The sequence below is a fragment of the Macaca nemestrina genome, chromosome 19 (genome assembly GCF_043159975.1).
Source record: "Macaca nemestrina isolate mMacNem1 chromosome 19, mMacNem.hap1, whole genome shotgun sequence".
NCBI classification, from domain to species: Eukaryota; Metazoa; Chordata; class Mammalia; order Primates; family Cercopithecidae; genus Macaca; species Macaca nemestrina.
The window spans coordinates 10018024-10032257 of NC_092143.1; the positions used below are offsets into that span (position 1 = coordinate 10018024).

General features: G+C 41.0%; 1 long non-coding RNA gene across 1 annotated transcript in view; it reads left to right on the plus strand.

Annotated features, from left to right (window-relative positions):
- Nucleotides 1–14234, plus strand: part of LOC105476944 (uncharacterized) — an 84277-nt gene that overhangs the window by 45768 nt on the left and 24275 nt on the right. The window lies entirely within an intron of this gene.

Here is a 14234-nt window from a genome sequence, read left to right on the forward strand (position 1 = left end):
TTAGGACAGCTATGACATCATTAGGCTACAGGAATTTTTCAGCACCATTATAATCTTATGGGACACCCCGTGCTACATCCATTGCTCACCGAAATGTGGTGATGTAATGCGTAACTGTACATTCAACTGTTAACAGGATTTAACTCTAGGAAATGGTTGTGGGGTAGAAGAAAGAAACAAAGAACTTCTCATTTTTAATTTTTACAATTCTCTACTCTTCCCCTGAATGACCGTATATAACTTTATAATGCTTTTCACAAACAGCTCCCGATGTAATTCTGATGCTCAGCTAGACTTGCAATCACTGGTTACTATGTATTTCTGTGTTCCCCTCCCAGCAGAATATTGGAATTAAAATGATAGCAAAGACTGAATGGCCAAATGATAGGAATTCTAGAGAGGTCTTCCTGTATGAGGTTTGTGGGAATGTGGGTGGTACACAAAGAAAATGGTCAGCTTGGATTTTTTTTTTTTTCATTTAATGCATTTTTGGTATAAAAATGTCTCAGCTTTTGTTGTTATTGTTTGTTTGTTTGACATAGGGTCTCCCTCTGTCACCCAGGTTCAAGGACAGTGGCAGGATCACAGCTGACTGCACCCTTGAACACCTTGGCCCAAGCGATCCTCCAGCCTCAGCTTCCATAGTAGCTGGGAATACAAGTGCATGCTACCACACCCAGTTTATTTTTTAAATTATCAGTAGAGACAGGCTGATCTTGAATTCTTGGGCTCAAGTGATCCTTCTGCTTCAGCCTCCCAAAGTACTGGGATTACAGGCATGAGCCACTGTGCCCAATTTGAGTATTTGCTTTATAGAGTACTATGGACATCTAATAGATATTGATAATTATATCAATACTTTACCTGTGATTCTAAACGAGTAGGACTACATATGGTGCAATATGGCTTTAAGTTAAATGAATGATATTGTCTTAAATGCACTCCCATACTTAAAATATCCATATTAAAAATACTGATTTATATTGTTTCCTTTTCATACACACACATACATTACAGAATTTGTTTGTAAAAGGAAAGCACTAATTACCTAACCACCTTAACACGATGACTATTAAAAATATTTCTTTACATTAGATTTCAAAAAAAATCTTCTATTGTTCATGTAAATAAATTTTCTTGAGTTTCTGATTTTTATAATTCTGAAAACGAGCAATACATTTCATTTTTCTGTACACAGATATTTCTATAAACTGCAATGTGTTTGAAAGTATTTTTTCCATTAAATAGAAAAGTAGTATTATGTTTCGAAGTGTCTGCTGTTACTGTTTCCACCCACTAAAAAAACATTCCATTGCTACTGAAAAAAATGTCACTTTTTCCCCGCAAAACATTGTCAGAAATTCATGTGATAGTGTTTTCTTTTCTTTTTCTTTTTATTTTATTTTATTTTATTTTTTTTAATTCTTTGCTAGGGCAAAGGGGAAGTAATTTTATGTTGTAGCTCATGGCCTTATGTACCCTTAGAGTTAAATTTTGAGAAAAAATAGTTTTGAGTAAACAAAGAACTAAAGCACCAAATATTTTATTTGTAACCACAGTTTTAAATCGTGTGTGGATCTTTTGTTTCTGGCTATGGGAAAGGTAAATAGGGCAGTTCCTCTTACAATCATGAGCCAGATTCCATTACGTTTTCCTGCTTGCCCAAATTAGCGAACGATGTCATTTGTTGCTGTTCACTGCTAATTATCAGTCTTTCTACAAATTCAAGCAATTGTATTATTTGGAATTCCATACTCCTTTCAGCCCCCGCAATGTTTTGTCTTGTCTTGTAGTGCTCTGCAAATCTGTGTAAAGCAATGTATCATTGTTAAATAGAGAGAGGAAAAAAAGACCTTTCAGAAAGAATTATCTCGAAACTTTTAATAAGACTATTTTTTGTTGTGTGTGCCTGGCTCCATTCTGAATATCAGTGTAAGCATCACACTGATTTGTGAGTTTTCCATTGTCTTTGAATGAGGTGCCCTCGGATGCTTGAGTTTTTCTAAGCCTTTGCTTTCACTCCAACTGTGGGTCCTGCCATGCCCTAGCCACATTTCAACAACAAAGGCACGCCTCTGAAAAGTATGCGGCACGCTCTGTCACTTTTTCCTCCTTGTACAATCTTACCATTATCTTATCGTTGAGCAAATGATGTACTTGTTGTTTAAGCAATTAGATAAAGCAATGGTGAGTAAACAATAATTTCTTGTTTATTCTAATGAAAAAGTAGTGTTGAAAATGCTAGAATATTCAAATAGGAGTTGTACGTAGCCAAATACCATCATTTATTTACCGAATATGCCCTTCAAACAGATTTTTTTCTTCTTCTTCTTTTTATTATGCTTAAGTTCTGGGATACATGTGCAGAACCTGCAGGTTTCTTACATAGGTATACATGTGCTATGGTGGTTTGCTGCACCCATTAGCCCATCATCTACATTAGGTATTTCTCCTGATGCTCTCCCTCCCTTTGTCCCCCACCCCCCGACAGGCCCCAGTGTGTGATGTTCCCCTCCCTGTGCCCATATGTTCTCACTGTTCAACTCCCACTTATGAGTGAGAACATGCGGTGTTTGGTTTTCTGTTCCTGTGTTAGTTTGCTGAGAATGATGGTTTCCAGCTTCATCCATGTCCCTGCAAAGGACATGAACTCATTCTTTTTTATGGCTGCATAGTATTCCACGGTTTACATGTGCCACATTTTCTTTATTCAGTCTATCCTTGATGGGCATTTGCATTGGTTCCAAGACTTTGCTATTGTGAATAGTGCTGCAATAAACATACATGTGCATGTGTCTTTATAGTGGAATGATTTATAATCCTTTGGATATATACTCAGTAATGGGATGGCTGGGTCAAATGGTAATTTTAGTTCTAGATCCTTGAGGAATTGCCACACTGTCTTCCACAATGGTTGAACTCCCACCAACAGTGTAAAAGCGTTGCTGGAGTGCAATGGCGTGATCTCAGCTCACTGCAACCTCCGCCTTCTGGTTTCAAGTGATTCTCCTACCTCAGCCTCCCAAGTAGCTGGAATTACAGGTGTCTGCCACCACATCTGGCTAATTTTTGTATTTTTAGTAGAGACAGGGTTTCACCATGTTGGCCAGGCTGGTCTCAAACTCCTGACCTCGTGATCCACCCGCCTGGGCCTCCCAAAGTACTGGGATTACGGACATAAGCCATCGTACCTGGCTGCTTTTTTGTGACAGGATCTCACTCTGTCACCAGGCTGGAATGCAATGGCATGATCACAGCTCACTGCAGTCTCGACCTCCTGAGCTCAACCAATCATTTTGCCTCAGCCTTCCAAGTAGCTTGGACTACAGATGCATACCACCGCACTTAGCTGACTTTTAATAGAGATAGGGTCTCCCTATGTTTCCCAGGCTTGTCTTGAACTCCTGGGCTCAAGCGCCCGGCCTGTATTCTGACTTTTTAAAGATCGCCATTCTAACTGGGGTGAGATGGTATCTCATTGTGGTTTTGATTTGCATTTCTCTAGTGACCAGTGATGATGAACTTTTTTTTCATATGTTTGTTGTCCACATAAAAGTCTTTCTTTGAAAAGTGTCTGTTCATATCCTTTGCCCACTTTTTGATGGGGTTGTTTTTTCCTTGCAAATTTGTTTAAGTTCCTTGTAGATTCTGGATATTAGCCCTTTGTCAGATGGACAGATTGCAAAAATTTTCTCCCATTCTGTAGGTTGCCTGTTCACTCTGATGATAGTTTCTTTTGCTGTGCAGAAGCTCTTTAGTTTAGTTAGATCCCATTTGTCAATTTTTGCTTTTGTTGCCATTGCTTTTGGTGTTTCAGTCATGAAGTCTTTGCCCATGCCTATGTCCTGAATGGTATTATAGCCTAGGTTTTCTTCTAGGGTTTTGATGGTTTTAGATCTTACATTTAAATCTTAAATTCATCTTGACTTAATTTTTGTATAAGGTGTAAGGAAGGTGTCCAGTTTTAATTTTCTGCATATGGTCAGTCAGTTTTCCCAACACCATTTATTTATTTATTTAATTTTTAAATTTTCTTTTTCTTTTTTTTATGATTATACTTTAAGCTCTAGGGTACATGTGCACAGTGTGCAGGTTTGTTACATATGGATACATGTGCCATGTTGGTGTGCTGCACCCATTAACTCGTCATTTACGTTAGGTATTTCTCCTAATGCTATCCCTCCCCCCTCCTCCCCACCCCATGACAGGCCCCGGTGTGTTACGTACCCTGCCCTGTTTCCAAGTGTTCTCACTGTTCAGTTCCCACCTATGAGTGAGAACATGTGGTGTTTGGTTTTCTGTCCTTGCGATAGTTCTCTCAGAATGATGGTTTCCAGCTTCATCCATGTCGCTACAAAGTACATGAACTCATCCTTTTTTATGGCTGCATAGTATTCCATGGTGTATATGTGCCACATTTTCTTAATCCAGTCTATCATTGATGGACATTTGGGTTGGTTCCAAGTCTTTGCTATTGTGAATACTGCCGCATTAAACAGAGGTGTGCATGTGTCTTTATAGTAGCATGATTTATAATCCTTTGGGTATATACCCAGTAATGGGATCGCTGGGTCAAATGGTATTTCTAGTTCTAGACCCTTGAGGAATCGCCACACTGTCTTCCACAATGGTTGAACTAGTTTACAGTCCCACCAACAGTGTAAAAGCGTTCCTATTTCTCCACATCCTCTCCAGCACCTGTTGTTTCCTGACTTTTTAATGATCACCATTCTAACTGGCCCAACACCATTTATTAAATAGGGAATCATTTCCCCATTGCTTGTTTTTGTCAGGTTTTTCAAAGATCAGATGGTTGCAGATGTGTGGTGTCATTTGTGAGGCCTCTGTTCTGTTCCATTGGTGTATATAACTGTTTTGGTATCAGTACCAAGCTGTTTTGGATACTATAGCCTTGTAGTATAGTTTGAAGTCAGGTAACATGACGCCTCCAACTTCAATCTTTTTGCTTAGGATTGTCTTGGCTATACGGGCTCTTTTTTGCTTCCATAGGAAATTTAAAGTAGTTTTTTCTAATTCTGTGAAGAAAGTCAGTGGTAGCTTTATGGGAATAGCATTGAATCTAAAAATTACTTTGGGCAATATGGCCATTTTTGCGATATTGATTCTTCCTATCCATGAACATGGAATGTTTTTCCATTTGCTTGTGTCCTCTCTTATTTCCTTGAGTGGTGGTTTGTAGTTCTCCTTGAAGAGGTCCTTCACTTCCCTTGTAAGTTGTATTCCTAGGTATTTTATTCTCTTCGTAGTAATTGTGAACGGGAGTTCACTCGTGATTTGTCTCTCTGTTTGTCTATTATTGGTGTATGGGAATGCTTGTGATTTCTGCACATTAATTTTGTATCCTGAGACTTTGCTAAGGGTGCTTTATCAGCTTAAGGAGTTTTGGGGCTGAGACGATGGGGTTTTCTAAATACACAATCATATCATCTGCGAAGAGAGATAATTTGACTTCCTCTCTTCCTATTTGAACGTGCTTTTTTTTTTTATCTTGCCTGATTGCCCTGCCAGAACTTCCAACACTATGATGAATAGGAGTGATGACAGAGGGCCAGCTTTGTCTTCGGCCGGTTTTCAAAGGGAATGCTTCCAGCTTTTGCCCATTCGGTATGATATTGTCTGTGGATTTGTCATAAATAGCTCTTATAATTTTGAGATATGTTCCATCAATACCTGGTTTACTGAAAGTTTGTAGAATGAAGACGTGTTGAATTTTATTAAAGGCCTTTTCTGCATCTGTTGAGCTAATCATCTGGTTTTTGTCATTGGTTCTGTTTATGTGATGGATTACGTTTATTGATTTGTGTATGTTGAACCAGCCTTGTATTTCAGGGACGAAGCCAACTTGATCATGGTGGATAAGCTTTTTACTGTGCTGCTGGATTTGGCTTGCCAGTATTTTACTGAGGATTTTCGCATCGACGTTCATTGGGGATACTGGCCTGAAATTTTCTTTTCTTTGTTGTGTCTCTGCCAGGTTTTGGTATCAGGATGATGCTGGCCTCATAAAATGAGTTAGGGAGGAGTTCCTCTTTTTCCAGTGTTTGGAATAGTTTCTGCAGGAGTGATACCAACTCCCCTTTGTACCTCTGGTAGAATTCAGCTGTGAACTCATCTGGTCCTGGGCTTTTATTAGTTGGTAGGCTATTAATTACTGCCTCAATTTCAGAACTTGTTATTAGATTCTTCAGGGATTCAACGTCTTCCTGGTTTAGTCTTGGGAGGGTGTATGTGTCCAGGAATGTATCCGTTTCTTCTAGATTTTTGTAGAGGTGTTTATAGTATTCTCTGATGGTAGTTTATATTTCTGTGGGATCAGTGATGATCTCAGTGATTATCATTTTTTATTGTGTCTATTTGATTCTTCTCTGTTTTCTTCATTAGTCTGGCTAGCAATCTATCTATTTTGTTAATATTTCCAAAGAAACCAGCTCCTGGATTCGTTGATTTTTTTGAAGGAGTTTTAGTGTCTCTATCTCCTTCAGTTCTGCTCTGATCTTAGTTATTTCTTGTCTTCTGCTAGTTTTTGAATTTGTTTGCTCTTGCTTCTCCAGTTCTTTTAATTGTGATGTTATGATGTCAATTTTAGATCTTTCTTGCTTTCTCCTGTGGGCATTTAGTGAGACAAATTTCCCTCCAAACGCTGCTTTAGTTGTGTCCCAGAGATTCTGGTATGACGTGTCTTTGTTCTCATTGGTTTCAAAGAACTTATTTATTTCTGCCTTAATTTCATTATTTACCCAGTAGTCATGCAGGAGCAGGTTATTCAGTTTCCATGTAGTTGTGTGGTTTTAACTGAGTTTCTTAATCCTGAGTTCTAATTTGATTGCACTGTGGTCTGAGAGACTGTTTTTATGATTTCCATTTTTTTGCATTTGCTGAGGAGTGTTTTACTTCCAATTATGTGGTCAATTTTAGAATAAGTGCAATATGGTGCTGAGAAGAATGTATATGCTGTTGATTTGGGGTGGAGAGTTCTGTAGATGCCTATTAGGACTGCTTGGTCCAGAGCTGAGTTCAAGTCCTGAATATCCTTGTCAATTTTCTGTCTCATTGTTCTGTCTGATATTGACCGTGGGGCGCTAAAGTTTCCACTATTACTGTGTGGAAGTCTAAGTCTCTTTGTAGGTCTCTAAGAACTTGCTTTATGAATCTGGGTGCTCCTGTATTGGGTGCATATATATTTAGGATTGTTAGCTCTTCTTGTTGAATTGATCCCTTTACCATTATGTAATGCTTTTCTTTGTCTTTTTTGATCTTTGTTGGTTTAAAGTCTGTTTTATCAGAGACTAAGATTGCAAACCCTGCCTTTTTTTGCTTTCCATTTGCTTGGTAAATCTTCCTCCAGCTATTTGTTTTGAGCCTATGTGTGTCTTTGCACGTGAGATGTGTCTCCTGAATACAGCACACCAATAGGTCTTGACTCTTTATCTTATTTGTCAGTCTGTGTCTTTTAATGGGGGCATTTAACCCATTTACATTTAAGGCTAATATTGTTATGTATGAATTTGAGCCTGTCATTATGATGCTAGCTGGTTATTTTGCCCATTAGTTGATGCAGTTTCTTCATAGTGTCAATGGTGTTTACATTTTGGTATGTTTTTGCAGTGGCTGGTACCAGTTTTTCCTTTCCATGTTTAGTGCTTCCTTCAGGAGCTCTTGTATGGCAGGCCTGGTGTTGACAAAATCCCTCAGTATTTGCTTGTCTGTAATAGATTTTATTTTTCCTTCACTTATGAAGCTTAGTTTGACTGGATATGAAATTCTGGGCTGAAAATTCTTTCCTTTAAGAATGTTGGATGTTGGTCCCCACTCTCTTCTGGCTTGCAGGGTTTCTGCAGAGAGATCCATTGTTAGTCTGATGGGTGTCACTTTGTGGGTAACCCAACCTTTTCTCTCTGGCTGCCCTTAACAGTTTCCTCTTCATTTTAACCTTGGTAAATTTGATGATTATGTGTCCTGGGGTTGCTCTTGTCGAGGAGCATCTTTGTGGTGTTCTCTGTATTTCCTGAATTGGAATGTTGGCCTGTCTTCCTAGGTTGGGGAAGTTCTCCTGGATAATGTCCTGAAGAGTGTTTTCCAGCTTGATTCCATTCTCCCCATGACTTGCTGGTACACCAATCAAACATAGGTTTGGTCTCTTCACATTGTCCCATTTTTCTTGGAGGCTTTGTTTGTTCCTTTTCATTCTTTTTTCTATAATCTTGTCTTCATGCTTTATTTTATTAAGTTGATTTTCAGTCTCTGATATCCTTTCTTCTGCTTGATCAATTTGGCTATTGGTACTTGTTTATGCTTCACAAAGTTCTTGTGCTGTGTTTTTCAGCTCCATCAGGTCATTTATGTTCTTGTTTAAACTGATTATTGTAGTTAGCATTTCCTGTAACCTTTTATCAAGGTTCTTAGCTTCCTTGCATTGGGTTAGAACATGCTTCTTTAGCTTGGAGGAGTTTATTACCCATCTTCTGAAGCCTATTTCTGTCACTTCATCAAACTCATTCTCCATCCAGTTTTGCTCCCTTGCTGGCAAGGAGCTGTGAGCCTTTGGAGGAGAAGAGTTGTTCTGCTTTTTGGAATTTTCAGCCTTTTTCTGCTAGTTTTTCCTCATCTTCATGGATTTGTCTACCTTTGGTCTTTGATGTTGGTGACTTTCAGATGGAGTTTTTGAGTGGTAATCCTTTTTGTTGATATCGATGCTATTGCTTTCTGTTTGTTAGTTTGCCTTCTAACAGTCAGGCCCCTCTTCTTCAGGTCTGCTGGAGTTTGCAGGTGGTCCACTCCAGACCCTGTTTGCCTGGGTATCACCAGCAGAGCCTGCATAACAGCAAAGATTGCTGCCTGCTCCTTCCTCTGAAAGCTTCATCACAGAGAGGCACCTGCCAGATGCCAGCTGGAGTGCTCCTGTAGGGTGTGTCTGTCAACCCCTGCTGGGAGGTGTCTCCCCATCAGGAGGCACAGGGGTCAGGGACCCACTTGAGGAGGCAGTCTGTCCCTTAGCAGAGCTCAGGCACTGTGCTGGGAGATCTGCTGCTGTCTTCAGAGCCAGCAGGAGGAAACGTTTAAGTCTGCTGAAGCTGTGCCCACAGCTGCCCCTTCCCCCAAGTGTTCTGTCCCAGAGAGATGGGACTTCTATCTATAAGCCCCTAACTGGAGCTACTGCCTTTATTTCAGTGATGCCCTGCCCAGAGAGAAGGAATCTAGAGAAGCAGTCTGCTACAGCGGTTTTGTGGCCCTGCAGTGGGCTCTGCCCAATCTGAACTTCCAGGAGGCTTTGTTTACACTGTGAGGGGAAAACTGCCTACTCAAGCCTCAGTAATGGTGGACACCCCTCCCCGCACCGAGCTAGAGTGTCCCAGGACAACTTCAGACTGCTGTGCTGGCAGCGAGAATTTTGAGCCAGTGGATCTTAGCTTGTTGAGCTCCATAGGGGTGGGATCCACTGAGCAAGACCACTTGGCTCCTTGGCTTCAGCCCCCTTTTCAGGGGAGCCAACGGTTCTGTCTCTCTGGCATTCCAGGTGCCACTGGGGTACGAAAAAAAACTCCTGCAACTAGCTGGGTGTCTACCCAAACGGCCGCCCAGCTTTGTATTTGAAACCCAGGGCCCTGTTGGTGTAGGCACCCAAGGGAATCTCCTGGTCTTCGAGTTGCGAAGACCATGGGAAAAGCACAGTATCTGGGCTGGAATGCACCGTCTCTCATGGCTCAGTCCCTTGTGGCTTCCCTTGGCTAGGGGAGGGAGTTCCCTGTCCCCTGCACTTCCAGGATGAGGTGGCGGCCCGCCTTGCTTCTGCTCATGCCCTGTGGACTGCACCCACTGTCTAACCAGTCCCAACGAGACGAGCCAGGTACCTCAGTTGGAAATGCAGAAATCACATGTCTTCTGCATTGATCTCGCTGGGGGCTGCAGATTGGAGCTGTTCCTATTCAGTCATCTTGCCCAGGAATCCTGAGATATATTTTTTAAATCTCAGATTCAGTTTTGTTTCTCATGAACTAACAAGTTGGGGTTATTTAAGATGGCCAAGTTGAATGGTTTAAAATTAAACTTACAAAGTTTTACCCTCTTTTAGATTTTGAGAAATGTGCTACACTGTCGTTCCTTTAACCTGGAGAGGGCAGGCAGGATACATGCTGTTGCCCACTGGGAGACATCTCAGGATTCAGGTGGTTCCCTCGCACCAGCAAAAAACCCACTCACCTAAGATTCAGGCAGAGAGAGCCACCCCCTAGTTCTCCTTCATCATTTTATGAATTCCACCCAAAGGCCATTGTCACTTATACACAAACACACAGCAGAAGAAAGACAAAGCTACCCTCGAAGACAGTTTCCATAATTGGGAAAAATTAATGAGACAACTACTAACTAGATGACCCAGCTGGGATCAGGAGTTTCTCTAGGATTTGCTTCTGAATTAAACTGTACTCTTCATGAGGAAGTCATGCCTTTTTTGATCACTGCTGGTATGTTTTTTCCTTTCAACTAATTTTCCCACTCACTTTTTATTGGGAATTCTGTGATTTGGTTTCCTTCCTCTGCCTACACTTCCTTTTCATCCCCATGTGGCCTAAATGGGGACTGTGAGTGAAAGGCATTCTGTAATTTTGCCCAGGTTACTACTGCTGGTGTGCTCTAGCGTGAGCATTTGATTTGACCCTGGTGTGATTGCCCAGGCCTTGTTGCCACGGGGAGTCAGAAACTCCAAGGCACGGAGGCCCTGGTCAGGTAAAGGATGGAAGCAGCTGGCTGGGGAATGCAGAGCCCTGGAAATCAACGGCTCCTCTGGGCTGGGTCTCCTGTTGAAAACCACCAGTGGCTTTTCACTCCATTAAGATTAAACCCAAACTCCTTCACCTACATCGGTAGGTCCAGTTATCAGGGTCAGAACGGAAAGCCAATCCAGATAAAGGAGGTGAAACAGGAGAGTGAAAACTGTGTGTCCACCAGATGCTAGGTGAGCCAGGATTCCCACTGGAAACAGACAAAGGTGAATCAAAACGTCAGGACTAGCGCTGTGAGGTGTGTGCCTGGGGAGTCCACACCCAGCAGGAGGCCTCGCTCAGGGGACAGAGGCCTGCAGTTCCCCTTCTCTAGGACTGGGGCTATCAGTAGCACATCAGTTGCCCAATTACCTGCATGAAGGACTGACGTGGTTTGCAGGGGATACCTGGCAGGCTACGGAAGAGAAACACCCATTTCTACTTCCACTGCGTGGTAAAGGTTCCTGGTCTGTCTGTCTAGACTAGGTTCCGGAAAGAAGAAGATAACATGCATAATGTCAGTTTGATGTTGTTAGAACTCAGACTGGCATAAGGTAATGATTTATCATTAAATTTGACTCTGAGCATTCTAGCAGTCAACTCCAAAAATCATGGCAGTCAACTCCAAAAATCCATCAACTAATTGTGGTCTGTGTCAGTTATCAGCGATGATACTTTAGCTTGAAAATAACAGAACACGCAGCTTGAAAGTTCGGGGGAAACTCTTCTACAACAACCAGTCCGGAAGGGAGGTTGATTCTGTGGGTCATTAAGTCAGAGGCTCAAGACATTATCAGGGGAAAAGATTTCCCATTCTTTCTGCTCCACCTCTCTCAGAGCATGTGAGCCACCTCCTTCCTCCTCCCTATGGTCACAAGTTGACTGTGGCAGCTTCAGACATCATGTGCTCACACGAAAATATCCAGAGGCAGGATGGACAGTGAGGAGCACATTCCTGCTCATGCCCCAGTTTTAGAATCAGTGCCCTATGGATTCCTTCCTCCTCCTGTCTCATGGGCTGGAGCTGCATGCACATCCCACCAGTCTCCGGCCAGTAGAATGACTACCAAGGTTCAAGCCCCACTCACCTAGGACCGTGGAGGACTCATCTCACTGAGAACCAAACATAACCCCAGGACGGGCAGCAAGATGTGAATGGGGGAGGGGGCAGCCTGAACACCATTTGCCACAGTGGTTTATGCAATTCTTCTATCCAGTAAAAAGAATATATCAATATTTTTAACAGAGACTAATCAGCGTTGATATTCATTCAACAAATGTATATGGGATATGTCCTTTTAGGTAAACACTGTAGTGCTAAGGTCCCACAGTAGACAAAATACACCAGGTCATTAAAATATACAGTTATTAAGTCTTATACAGCATGCATATCTGCTTGCGAAGTATACTAATTTCCAGTTTTGAGAATTAATCGTCACAGAAAAGATGAGCAAAATATGATATATGTGTCTGAGTCTACGATCAGCTCCACACAATGGACTTACTTTATTTTTACCATGTGTTCCCAAATTTAGCTTACTACTGCAAAAAGGTTAACAATTTCCAAGTGAAAAATGTGTTTTCCTGCAGTAAAATAAACACACTACCACAAAAGTTTCCCCGCCCAAACTGATAAATATTTCCAAGTGGAAAATCTGCTTTAGTGAAACAAATAGAATCACTGAAACTTAAAAAAGAAGATCATTACCCATCAACAAATACTTAATTGCAATTGAATTCAATACTGTTTTGAGAGACTTTTCAATTAAGAATAACACTTGTTCATTACCTTATGACTCTGTGTGCAGAAATGTGAATAAGCCAGGAAATGCTTATCTGAAAATAGCCACAGGATTTTAGTGACTGTGAGTAGAAAATGCATGGGTTTCAGTTCTTTAATGTAAAATGATGCTGAGCAAACTATAGATGTTGCCATGAAAAAATTTATGCATTATTCAGTACATATTTACTCAGAGTTTAAAAAATGTTAAAGTCAATTTTTCTTTCTTGAGATATTTTCTGTGATTTAAAAAAAATCTAAAACTATAATATTGTGGAGAAAGCAGTAAATTAATCACATTGTCAAAACAATGCAATTTTTTATAAACTTATTTTCTTAAGATCTTTGGGAAGTCCAGAAGCATCTAAGAAGGTTACAACCATTTGCCTATATATGACAAAATCAGAATGAATCGGTCTAATGTTGATCGTAGACTCAGACACATAGATCATATTTTGCTCATCTTTTCTGTGACGATGAATTCTCAAAACTGGAAATTAGTATACTTCGCAAGCAGATTATCAACAAAACTGTCTTGACTTATTCTTTCTACTGGTCTATTTTAAACATATTACTCTTCCTCTCTGGAAGATATATTGATAAATACTGAAGCACTATGTTTACCAGGCCTATTCTCATACATCAGCCCTTTTGAGTACTGGAAAGCAAGGGGAGTTTGTTTTCATATCATTTTCACTCTACAGATGGATATGGAGGTACAGAGATGTGCTGTTTCCCAGCTCAAAGGTGGAATCTTGAATTCAGATCTCCTGACTTCAGCAGTTGGAGTGCTGAGGTGTGATCTTGGCTCACTGCAACCTCTGCCTCCTGGATTCAAATGATTCTCCTGCCTCAGCCTCCCGAGTAGCTGGGATTACAGGTGCCTATCACCATGCCTGGCTAATTTTTGTATTTTCAGTAGAGACAGGTATCACCATGTTGGCCAGGCTGGTCTTGAACTGCAGACCTTCTGATCTACCTTCCTTGGCCTCCCACAGAGCTGGGATTACAGGCATGAGCCACCAAGCCTGGATTCTGGTCTTTTTAAATAAGCAGCTGTGCTTCTGACAAGAAGGAATGTCAACAAAGAGAACCACAGTGAGTATATGGGTTTCTTTCTTAATCTGTAAATAATTGGCAGATAAGGCAATGGGAGAACTTCTGGAACTTAGATACCTACCTTTGCTGGTCCAAAGGAGTTCAGGACATACCACCCAAAAATATGCCTCTTTGGCATAAGAATTATTTTGAGCTAAAGATACTTGAAAAAGCAGCAGGTGCAAGAGGGTCACTGTGACCCCCCTTTTTCTTCCTGTGAGCAGGAGACAAAATTCTCATATGGAAGATGTTTCCCTATACCAGGAGGAAATCCCTACACCAGGAGGAAAGTAAGGTTCTTATTATCAAGGATGGGAAGGCAAAGCCAAGAGAAATCCACGCGAACAAACCTTGTTCAAGTAACTAACCCTTATCTTCCTAGTGACTTCACCACCCAGTTAATTACCTTGCCCAAAGCCCCTTTGCCTTGTCATGTTTTTACAATCTACTACCCTTTGTCCAACTCAGTATTAAATGTTTGTTTAATACTGCTTTGTTGAGTCTTCATTTCCTTTGTCCCTGTGTCACGCAAACCTTTTACTAAATAAATGTGTATGCTTTTCTTCTGTTAATCAGTT